Genomic DNA, 11,760 nt, shown 5'->3' on the forward strand with positions numbered 1-11,760 from the left:
ATTAAATCTTTAATTCATAAATTAATTTGTCAATTCATAAATTAATTCATAAATTAATTTGTCAATTCATAAATTAATTTATAAATTAATTAATCAATTCATAACTTAATTCTTAAATTAATTTTTCAATTCAGTAATTTATTTAGCTGTTTGCCAAATGATCTTTCAATTTCATTGACCAATTAATCTTTCAATTTCATTTGCCAATTGATCTTTCAATTTCAATTGCCAATTGATCTTTCAATTTCATTTGACAAACGAACTCTTTTTAAAGGTTGTCAATCACCTGAGGGGACAGGGTTTGACCGTCGCGAGGTACCAGTTTTGAACCAATCAGACGTAGGAGGGCGGGTTCGATCGATAGTGCTGTAATTGTGAAGCAAGGCTTGTTGTTGTTGTGGTGTACGAGGGAACGTTTGGTTTGGAAAATATTTTACGAAGACCGTTTAGACCAGTAGCGTGGCAACTTTAAAATCTCGTAAGTACTGTATTTTTTTTTTTTACTGAGATTGACATTTAAAAAAAATACATGAGTAATAGAAAGCAGCAGTTGTTGATAGGTTACTGATGTAAATGTTGTGGATATGATTGTAATGAACTCCTGAGTAGTGGTAGTGCGTGCGTTGTAGTCTGGAGGTCCCAGGTTTGCGCCCCACCTCTCACTCAAGCTCAGCAGGTTCTTCACAATATGTTGGATACGTCCTAACTACATTAGCATGCGATATTAAAATGTTATTTTAAAAACAGTATTCAGAAACAATTCTCTCTCATACAGATGTACTACTGCAGATAATGCTTAGCTTACGGTAAACATTGTTTGTGTTACCATTTTAGAACATCCGACAAAATGGCAGCTGCGATTTTAAGAAATCATTTTTTTATGTTGGCAAGTGAAATCGAGAGTGGAATAAACAACTGGGACTATGCCTCCTATAAAATCGACTGGCTACTTCATAGAATAAAAGAGCTGCAAGCCGTTTCTGAGGCTGAATTACCTGAAGATTTATATAGTTTGATTGCAGAGTTGTAGCACCTGGTCAAATGTGAAATAGAGAAATGCCCTTTGCCAACTTCTACAATGTCACCAGAAGTGTTTTCAAGTGGTTGTCCCAGAAGACCTGCATACATAATTTCAAAATCCTGTTTGGAAACCTATCTGGAGTATGGAATTACTGTGCCTGGCATAGCCAGTATACTTAGAGTGTCAGTCAAAACCATCAGACGTCGGATGGATGAGTTTGATTAAGTTTGACATGATTATTACAAACGTTTGTGGAAATTTTCTGGTTATTTTAATGCATTTACTTTTTTAAAGGTGTTGTTTTTTTTTTTTTTTAATAAATGTAGTTAGTCTTTGGTTGTATTTATTACCTATTTACTGTATAACCTTTGTACTGATTTACTTCATTAGGGTAGCTGATTTTTACACCAGTCTGACAGAAGAACAGATTGATGCAGAAGTCCTTCCGATACTCCTGAAGCACCCCGACACTGGGTACAGAATGATGCAGGGATTCCTTCGAGGGGAAGGAATCCGTATTACAGGTATTTAATAAATATATAATAAAATAATGTTTTATTTGTAGAAGCAATTTGAAATAAATGATGTAAAATGTAATTATATCCAGCTAATAATTATAGGCCAAAAAATACTTTTTTGAAAAAATATAAAGCGTGTTTATATTCCGTTACCCATATGTGCTCTAGCATTATCTTTAGCATTTGTGCTTTAACATCTGCTTTAGTATCCCTCTGTACCATTCTTTTATATATTGGTAGTTCAGGTCTTAGACAACCAGTTACTTCATGTACATTAAAATTTAGCCACAGTAAATGGCATTTGCCTAAATGCTAGCTTCAGTTATAGGTGTGGAGTAGTGGTAAGGGCTCTGGAATGGAAGGTTGTGGGTTGAAATCCTGGGTGGGGCACTGCTGTTGAACACTTGAAGAAGGTACTCCAGTGAAAATGCCCAATTGTATAAATGCAAGTCGCTGTAGATAAAGGTGTTGGAGAAATTATTTATTATTAAGAAGAACAGATTCACAGGTCACTGAGCATTTCTTTGTTTATCATCACCAATATCAAAAGTTATATTTCAAAAGATTAACAGCATATTTTTTAACAGATGCATCAGTCATGGAATCCATGGAGAGGGTTGATCCTGAAGGCGTTTTAGAGCGTGCCTTGTCCCTGCACACAGTGAGAAGATCCTACAGTGTGCAGCACCGCAGAGTCTGTGGCACATTGATGGCAACCATAAACTCATTAGGTCTGTCATGTAGTTATCCCAAAGTTTACAGACCCCATTCTATGTAAACTTTTGAGGACAACTGTTGTGGATATTACATATTAGTTTTAAATCTATTTGAACATTGCTATTTTGTTTCATTACATTACATGACTTGTCAGTTGAACACTCAACTTACATCTAACAAAACTTGGGCTAAGATACAGCGATTGCAATTTATTTTTATTGCAAACTAATAACTATTATTGAATTCTAGAGTTGCTTAATGCTTGATTATATTTTGAATTTACAGGTGGCGGATAGTAGTACATGGTGGAATTGATGGATACAGCAGGATGGTAGTTTACCTGAAAGCTGCAGCTAATAACCGTGCTGCAACGGTGTTCCAGTCTTTCTTCAATGCCGTACAAGAATATGGGCAACCATCTAGAGTTCGTTCAGATAAAGGTAATGGGTACAGACAGAAACAGCCATATTGCTGGAAAAAGTGTTCATAACCAGAGATAAGTTTGTCATGTAATATAATGAAACTTGTAAGTTGCCAAATTGTTGGAACTAAATTGTTACGTTTCATATTGGGGGACAGCTTTTTTCATAACTTCCTGGAGGGCCGCAGTGTCTACTGGTTTTTTTTGTACTATCAAATTCCTCAGTGAGTCTACTTATTGAACTGGATACACTAAATGCCTATCTAGGCCCCAAAATATTTAAGAGGCAACAGTACCAACTTCTGAAATGGTGACACATATAAAAAATGATTACAAAAAAAGATTTAAAGTTACTTAATACAATTTTAGACATGAGAGTTTGGTTGGAACAAAAACAAGCAGGGCAGTGTGTCCCTGGGAGCAGGATTGGGAAACACTTAGGGCACAGTTGGAACAAAAACCACGAAGGTCACTGGCACTCAAAAAACATGGATTCCTCACCCCTGCCTTAACTAATTGCAACAATATTCTTTTATTTTTTCAATTTTTAACAGGATTGAGCGCTTGTGGCATGATGTTTTCATCTGCGTGTTGGAAACCTTTACCACATGTTCTACGAGATGGATGCCAGGAGTGTGTGGCACCCTGAAAATGAAGTGCACTTGTTTGCACTTCACTGGGTCTTTCTTCCCCAGTTGCAAAACCATTTAGAATTTTTCAGAAGAGGCTGGAACCATCACCGCATACGGTCAGCAGGAAATCGGTCACCACTGCAAATGTGGATCAGAGGAAAATCTTCTGGGATATCATCTGACCCCCGACAGGTATTGTAAAGGACTTGTAGCTATGTGCCCCGTAATAATTGTGTAAAAGGAAGAAAAAATCCAGGGTAAACAGATATGGAAGAAATACTTTTTGTTTGGTTGTTGTTTTTTTTGGGGGGGGGGGGGGGGGGTGAGGGCAGTTTTTAAATTCCTACTTGAAATACAGTAGTATAAAAGTTAACTTTGGATAATGCTTTTAAATTTTTGAATATCCATATTTTCATTTTTTGTTAGGAGGTACAATAAACTAAATATTTAAAAGTAATCAATACAGAATGCATGTTTATTATCTTCCCTTAGTAGGAACATCTTTCTAGAGTTCATTAACCAAAAAAAAAATATATATATATATAAAAAAAAAAAAATATGCTTTCACAGCCTCTGGTTTGGAATAATCTTGGACTATTTAGGTAATCTACTGTAGTACTACTGCTGAGCATGGTCTGCAAAACGGGCCTGTAATGTAATACAACTTACTATATTTTTGGAGTACTTTAAACTAAGTATGTTACAGTATCCAACATGTATTGTCCTAAATCCTCAGTAAATCATTTTCAAAGTAGGGCTCGAAGTCTATAAATGTTATTTGTAGTTTGTGACTAAAGATATGCGTTAATCTCCTTGCAAACTGATTGTATTTTTTTAAATGTCTAAAGTGGATGGAGAATATGGTGTTGACTGGTCTTCAGAAGGCCAGTATGAAAATAACAACAGAGGAGTTTTAATTCCTGAAATCAGCCTCAGAAGGCCTTTATCAGAGGAAGAGCTTTCCACCCTTTCTAGACCCACTTGTGAGACATTAGAAAGTGGACTGGACTTATATGTAAATACTGTCGATCACCTGAATACTATTTTGTGATTTATTTCACAAGGTTCAACTTCCAGCTCATACTTGAAGTCAACACATCCTAAAAGTGTTATTTGTTTTTATTATTGAAGCACTATCCAAAGCAACAAAGTTTCTGAGAAAATATTTGAATGAGGTCATTGTTCTTACCACCCTTTTAATAACATTTTTATTATTTAATTATTATATAAATGAATTGTTTTTTCCTAAATATTTTAAAGTTACAATAAAGTACATAACTATAAAAGAAACTAGTAGAATTTAATTTTAAACATCAGGCACAGAGTCTGATTGAGGCAATGTTTTTTTTTATTCTTGTCCTGTCCTGCCCCCCCCACCTCACCCTGCTGGGTTTTATTACAACTGAGCTCTCAATTGCTTAATTGAATCATTAGTTCAACTGACAATTCAATGGAGGGTTCAATTAAGTAATTAAGAGCTCTTTTGGAAATAAAATCAGCAGGCCGGCCGGCTGGGTCGGGGTGGGGCGCTCCAGGACCGGTTTGGGAACCACTGGATTAAGGTGATGTGCTAGTAACCTCTCCCTTACTAAAAAAAACACATTGCTAATGCTGTAGCATTCAAGGCATTTCAGTTTACGTGATTCTCAATCGGCAGTTTGTGTGAAAAAAGAAACTGAATTTCTGTCAGGGTTCTAGGGTTATTGGCCTTGTACAAGACAAACCTTTGAGCTATCTTGTCTGTGACACAGCAAAGGCGGATACATTTCAATGGTATTACACAAGTTAAGTGAGCTATACATTTATGCTATTTGATATTTCACTAAATATACAGCTGTGTTAGAAGATATTATTTAGCTGAACACCCAAAATGAGTAGTGGTCAGACGCCAATGTGAGGTGATGAATAACCTTGGCAACCATATATTCCCATGTAATTACTGTTTTGTTTAAAACCTTACCTTTCTCATTTTTTGCTGCTGGTGACACCCTTACCCAAGAAGGTATAAAAAGTGAGTTGAATTATGCCTTGCGAGGGGCTCCCAGCACTGTTGAAATAAATTTTGATTCCTTGAAACCTGATCTCTATTTCTGATTGAGTCTGAATATCTTCTTACAAATGATACCAATAAGAAATTGCACTCCCAGCCACTTATTTCTGAAAACAGTTTTAATATGCAAAACACCTTGCAGAAGTTTTTTTTTTTTTCTTTCCACCACATTCATTTTTGTCAAACTTTACAACATGACAGAAATCTACATGTGTGAATTTGCAGTTTTTTTTGACAACACCTTGCATTTTTATTCTACAAATTAAACTTAAATGAACACATATTAAATCTATGGTTCTTCATCTCAATGATTCAAATGTCCTCTATATAAAACCAGTAGGATATAAAATAGTAACATTTCACAACAGGTAATTTAAGAATGGGTTTTACATGGACTAAGTGCAATTTGTTTATCACATTAAGGGGAGTGTACCCTTTAAAACCACTGCATCCGCATTTTCAATTTAAAAATAAAACTTGCAGAAAAGTTCAAAATGGTTTAAATGAAAGCTTAAATCTATCATTCACTTTGAAAACTACTAGTCTAAGGCGTTCTACAGGAGTGCCACACTTTAACATGGCACCCGCCATGACATTTGAACAACTTTTTACCTTTTTATTCCAAAACAATTAGACAGGTAACAATTAGACAGGTGACATCCTCTGCACACCGCTAAAAACACTTCAGATTTACACCTGCCCAAATCCAGCATTAGAGCTACTGGAAATGGCAACAAGCTCCTCTCTGAACGACTCATATGTTCTGTACTTGCTTGGAATTTTTAGAGTTTCAAAGCAGGTTGATGCCACAGGAAAATCCACATCATCTTTTATTTGCAGACTTTTAGGCAGCATTTCCCATCCAATCCAGAACTTGATCAGGTTTTTGAGCTCATGTTGACTTCCTTGAGGTAAACAAGAGAAGTATTACAAATTAGTATATAAATAAAAACATGCAAGGGTGTAATTTTGTAAATAAACATGCAGTTTTACTGAGGTGTGAGAATGAATGATTTCACATGGAACTTTGCTGAAGTAAACTATTAATGCACATTTGTACTACAGTCCACAGGGTTTGTTCAACTGCATTATATATACTGTATTACAAAAGTTAAATAACTGCAAATAAAACTACTGCAAGTGCACTAATTGGGTCCAGTTGTAGGTTGTCTCTGCACCATTTCCAGAATACCACATTCCTTCAGCCCTTTCTGTACTTGTTGGACAGCTTTCTGTCTTCGATCAACAACCTAGCAAAAATGTAAAAGCGAGAAAAAAGGCATAACAATTGTTTAAACTATTACCCTTGCATTACAACAATTCAAGAAGTAAAATAAAAAACAGCAATACTTACTGCATGCACAAGAAGTTGCTGAGCATACCAGTATCTATTTTGAACTGTAACAATAGGAAGATCCCAGTGAACACCAATAGCAGTTGCTTCTGTCTTCAACATTTCATCGAGGACCACTTCAGAGCACTGCAACTTAATTGGACATTCAGAATATTCAAACTCACCATGGGTAATGAGCAAATACCTTTGTTGTAACTAAAACCTTTCCTTAATTGAAATATACAAGGCACACTAACAATTCATTAGAAATCTACCTTTACAATAGCCCCTTTGACATCCACATCAGGGCAGTCTTCGGGGCTCAGAGGTGTGGTGCAGTCAAGAAATCCACAGAAGAGATGAGCAAACGATGGACTTAAGCCGCACATTCTTGGTCCACCATGTAAGGAGTGCCCAATGATTCTTCCCGCCATTTCAAAGAGGCCTGAATCTAAGAGTTTTAGCAGCTAATAGGACAAGGTGATCTTGCGTTCCTTCAAACAGCAGTGTTTTCCCTCCAGTTCCTGGAAATTATAAGGCAAGTGAGCAACAACAATGTAATAAATCACAGTTCTGCATAAAATATTTACTCATATATTAATTTTACGATTTAGCATTTTCTACTTGTCACCCAAATATATATTTCTAAATGTAACAAAATAAGTTACGTTGTGATCTGTAATTGAGACAACAGATGATATATACTGTAAACTTGGTAGATTTCTTGGCCATTATTTTTTTTTTGGTTCAACAGAATCAGACATTGTGAAAATACTTAGGCACAATGAATACCATACTGTAGGATACTTACCACAGCCAAAATCAACATTAAATCCAGTCTGTAATCTGTGCATGCAGTAACTGAGAAAGAAACGGCTCACACCATCCCCTACAGCTATGTCACCTGTAAATATAAAATGGTCTTACATAATTTCTGCATTTATTGCATCCTACAGCCAACACAAATTAAAATTTTAATCATACATTCCATTGTCTCCAAAATACCTGGGAAGTACTGCATGATTTGTGGAACATGTTTATAAAAAAATAAATTACAGCCTTATTCCATTAATGTAATAATCCAAAGATGAAATAAATTTAGTGTTACAGCAATAAAAACATAAATAGAAATACCATCAAGAATGGCCGACAGTGGGTTACCCCAGTCCTGCGCTCTCTTGTAAAACATGAACACAGATTTATCTCGATCGGTATCACTATCTCTCAAGTCCATGCGGGGTCGCAGAGAAGGGTTGAACTTTCGGATTCCAGTGTATGCCTTTCTGAATTCTTCAATTACTTGCTGAGGATCACTTTGAGTAGCCCAATCTGTAAGACAATTATTTTGTTGTTTATAATTTTTTTTAAGGCAGTAATTCATAGATGTTAAAATTGTTTTACTTTACAAGCATGACCTTGTGTTGAAGATGCACCAGGAGTGAGAAGATATTGTCCAAAACTACACTGTGTAGCCTCTCCTTTATAAAAAAAGAGCAAATTACAATACTGTGGTAGTTTCATGAAAAGTGAGATCACTCAAGTGTTCAGAAACTGTAAAAAAATAATAAACATATGTACACAGTGACAAGTATCTTTACAATACTCAACTTACATTGGCAAAGAAGAAAAAAAAATATTCAGGGAGTACTTTCCTATTAATTTTTGCTTGGTATATTTGGATATTTTGTTTCCCGTAATTTTTGTTCAGTATGAAAGATACCTATAAAGAATACACCATGATGAGGCTCCCGAGTGGCACATCCAGTAAAAGCGCTCTGCGCGGAGTGCAGGATGTGCCCTATAGCCTGGAGATCGCAGGTTCGAATCCAGGCTATGTCACAGCCGACCATGACCAGGAGTTCCTAGGGGGCGGCGCACAATTGGCTGAGCGCTGCCTGGGTAGGGAGGGCTTAGGTCGGCAGGGGAATCCACGGCTCACCGCGCATCAGCGACCCCTGTGGCCGATAGGGCGCCGGTGGTTCTGCAGTGGAGCCGCCAGATCTGTGTTGTCCTCCGGCACTATAGGTCTGGTGGCATTGCTGTGGATCTGCAGTGCGAAAAATGACGGCTTGGCAGGAGCACGTTTCGGAGGACGCGTGTTCCAGCCGCCGTTTCCCGAGTCGGCGGGGGGGTTGCGAGCGGTGAGCCGAGGACACAGATAATAATTGGGCGCATGCTAAATTGCGGAGAAAAAAAACGGGGTAAAAAATTGGCGACGACTACATTTAAAAAAAAAAAAGAATACACCATGACAGCAATTGGACAATAAACCACTGTGGACTAAATGCTAAATTGAAATTTGTAGTATAGTGTTTTCTGTTTGTTTATACGAACCCTTGAGGATGTTTATCCTTGCCTGCGGAAATGATACACATAGGTATCCCCTTCAATGCCTCTTCTGATTACTCACTTGTGATGAAACCTGTAATGCACCTTATCAAGGCCATGGAGGTAGAGTTGTCATAAAAGTTCACATACCCCATCTTGTGGAAATGTGACAACGTCCTACAGTGGCTGTCAGGCAATAATGGGATGCATTTTACTGACATACTTGGTTTTCTTGTTGCCACTTTTGACATGGTCAGAGAAGCAATACCTGCCATTCATTTGTAAAAAGTTAGAATACCCCCAAAAAAAGGTACCTTTCTGCAGCAACATGTCTGCAGCTGTAGTAACGTGTCCCGTCTCCCTTAATGCGTCTTCAATTTCTTTTTCCGTGTTTTAATGAAAAACATCCTGAAGTATGCCAATCTCTGACTGAAAAAGCAAAATGGTGTTCTTATTTTAGACACAGTATTCTTAGATTACATTTTTTTTTTAGTTCGCTATAATACAGACTAGTGGCTTATGCTAGTCTAGATTCCTTAGAGTCCCCTCTTGCTGGTAACATTGCTTTTAGACTTGTAAATTTAGGAACAATTTTCTAAACCTGCAACCGCCAAAGCAGCGTTTGTATTAACTGTGTAGCTTTAGTCACAGACATTGTATACAATTATCAGAAGTTTACATACCCCTATGTATTGATATTTCCATACATTGGGGTATGTGAACATTTGATGACAAAAGTACATGTTACAAAACATTCCAAATTAAGTTCCTAACAAACTGACTCAAAGAATTTTGTGTGAACCAACAGTCTTTATACCTTGTCAGAATTGTGTTTTCCTATGTAAGTATAGACATAAGTATGCATTTCATAAGTATGTTATATTTAGGTAGAATAACTTTAGCAATGCCTTACGACATACCATCCTGTCAGACCCACTGGAAAGTATCTCACATTCGTCATCTCCAGTTTCTCTGACAAAAAATAAAAGAAGATTACACAAATATTTCCAAAACATATCCAATAAAAGAAAAATATAAGTGCAATAAAGCTTTACTTGTGACAGGTCCTTTGATGATCTCGGGGTTCATTCATTGGAACATCTGTGCCACAATGAATACAGCATACTGGTGGGCCAGATGATATGGCACTATCCTGCTAGAGAAGCACATTTTTATGTATAGGTAGTATATAGAGTATACCATACAAGGACACAGTTGTTAGTAATGCCTTCAGTGGTCGTGAGTTAAATTTGTCAGAACACTGCGATTAGTTTTGAAAGGCTGTGCCGTTATGAAATTATGAATGATGTTGCTTTTAAGGACTTACCTGCACGACTGACATATACAGATCTCTTTGCAATGGTCGGATATAGATTATATCAGCCCCAACCCCCGACTCTGGGGTTCTCAGATAATAAAATGTCCCTCATTGGGACATTGTATGACTGCCAGTTTTCTGGTAGCAGTTGAACCTGTAGATCTTAACAATTCAAACCCACCAGCATCTTTTAGTTTTGGGAAGATATCGTACAGCGTTGCAATGAAATCATCTGCACAACCATCATTTTCTGTAAATAGAAATACAGTTGGATAAGACAATGATGTCATGAAGCACTCAGAAAAAAGAAAAAATAGCAGCAATGTCAAATAGTTAGTTTATGTTTTTGTTATATTACTTTACTTAAGGTTTACAAAACCAAACAGTTTTAACAATAACTTAAAACAGCTAGTATATAATGTACACTGCTGTAAAGTAGGAAAATCCATCTTTCACAAAAGTATATAAAAAAGATAATATAATAAGATAAAGGTTCCTGTTTTGTACTTTATAACATCCACTGTAATATAATTTACCTTGACTTAATGCATATTATAACATATTGCAATTGTACCCCTTTTCCTCCATATATCATTTTTTACCTTTAAAAGTGATTTTTTCATCCCCTAATCCAGCCAGTTTCAGACTGTCCTTCTCATTTCTGTTAGGGACCCTGCTGCAGTCTTTATCTGCAAGGCAGCAAAAAATGTGAGTCCAGGTTTGTTTAGGATGAAAAAGTACAAAACTGGCACTTTTCTGTGCCCGAGTTTCTCTCTTCCTCTAAGTCAGAATGACCAACGGGAGCCGGATATGGCTTAAACAGCCTTGCCACTTCATCTGAAGGTTAAACAAAAATATATGTTGTTTGCTGTGAAAAAGCTATGTGCACAATACATACATACAGTGCCTATAGAAAGTCTACACATAACTTTTTTCACATCTTGTTGTGTCAGTGCCTCAGAGTTTCATGCATTTAAATAAGGATATTTTTCCACTTACCTACACACCATACTCCACACTGTTAAGGGGAAAAAAGTTTGTACTGAGAAATAAAAAATACAAATCTGAGATATCATAATCGGTTAAGTCTCCACCCCCCTGAGTTAATACTTGGTGGAAGCACCTTTGGCAGCAACTACAGCTGTGAGTCTGTTGGGATAGGTCTCTACCAACTTTGCACACCTAGATTTGGCAATATTTGACCATTCTTCTTTACAAAACTGTTCAAGCTCTGTCAAGTTCCTTGGGGAGCATTGATGGACAGCAATCTTCAAGTCATGTCACAAATTTTCGATTGGATTTAGGTCGGGGCTCTGACTGGGCCACTCAAGGACATTTACCTTTTTGTTCCTTAGCCACTCCAGTGTAGATTTGGCTGTGTGCTTTGGGTCGTTGTCATGCTGAAAGGTGAACCTCTGGCCC

The 11,760-nt window shown here is 36.9% G+C and overlaps 1 long non-coding RNA gene across 1 annotated transcript; it reads left to right on the forward strand.

Moving 5' to 3' along the window:
- The first annotated feature begins 311 nt into the window (after nucleotides 1-311).
- LOC131705163 (uncharacterized) lies at nucleotides 312-3,611 on the forward strand. The gene is made up of 5 exons (XR_009310211.1): nucleotides 312-478; nucleotides 1,412-1,545; nucleotides 2,127-2,270; nucleotides 2,542-2,696; nucleotides 3,232-3,611. It is a non-coding gene; the product is annotated as an uncharacterized LOC131705163 (long non-coding RNA).
- The last annotated feature ends 8,149 nt before the right edge of the window (nucleotides 3,612-11,760 follow it).

The sequence above is a fragment of the Acipenser ruthenus genome, chromosome 2 (assembly GCF_902713425.1).
Source record: "Acipenser ruthenus chromosome 2, fAciRut3.2 maternal haplotype, whole genome shotgun sequence".
In the NCBI taxonomy this organism is placed as follows: domain Eukaryota; kingdom Metazoa; phylum Chordata; class Actinopteri; order Acipenseriformes; family Acipenseridae; genus Acipenser; species Acipenser ruthenus.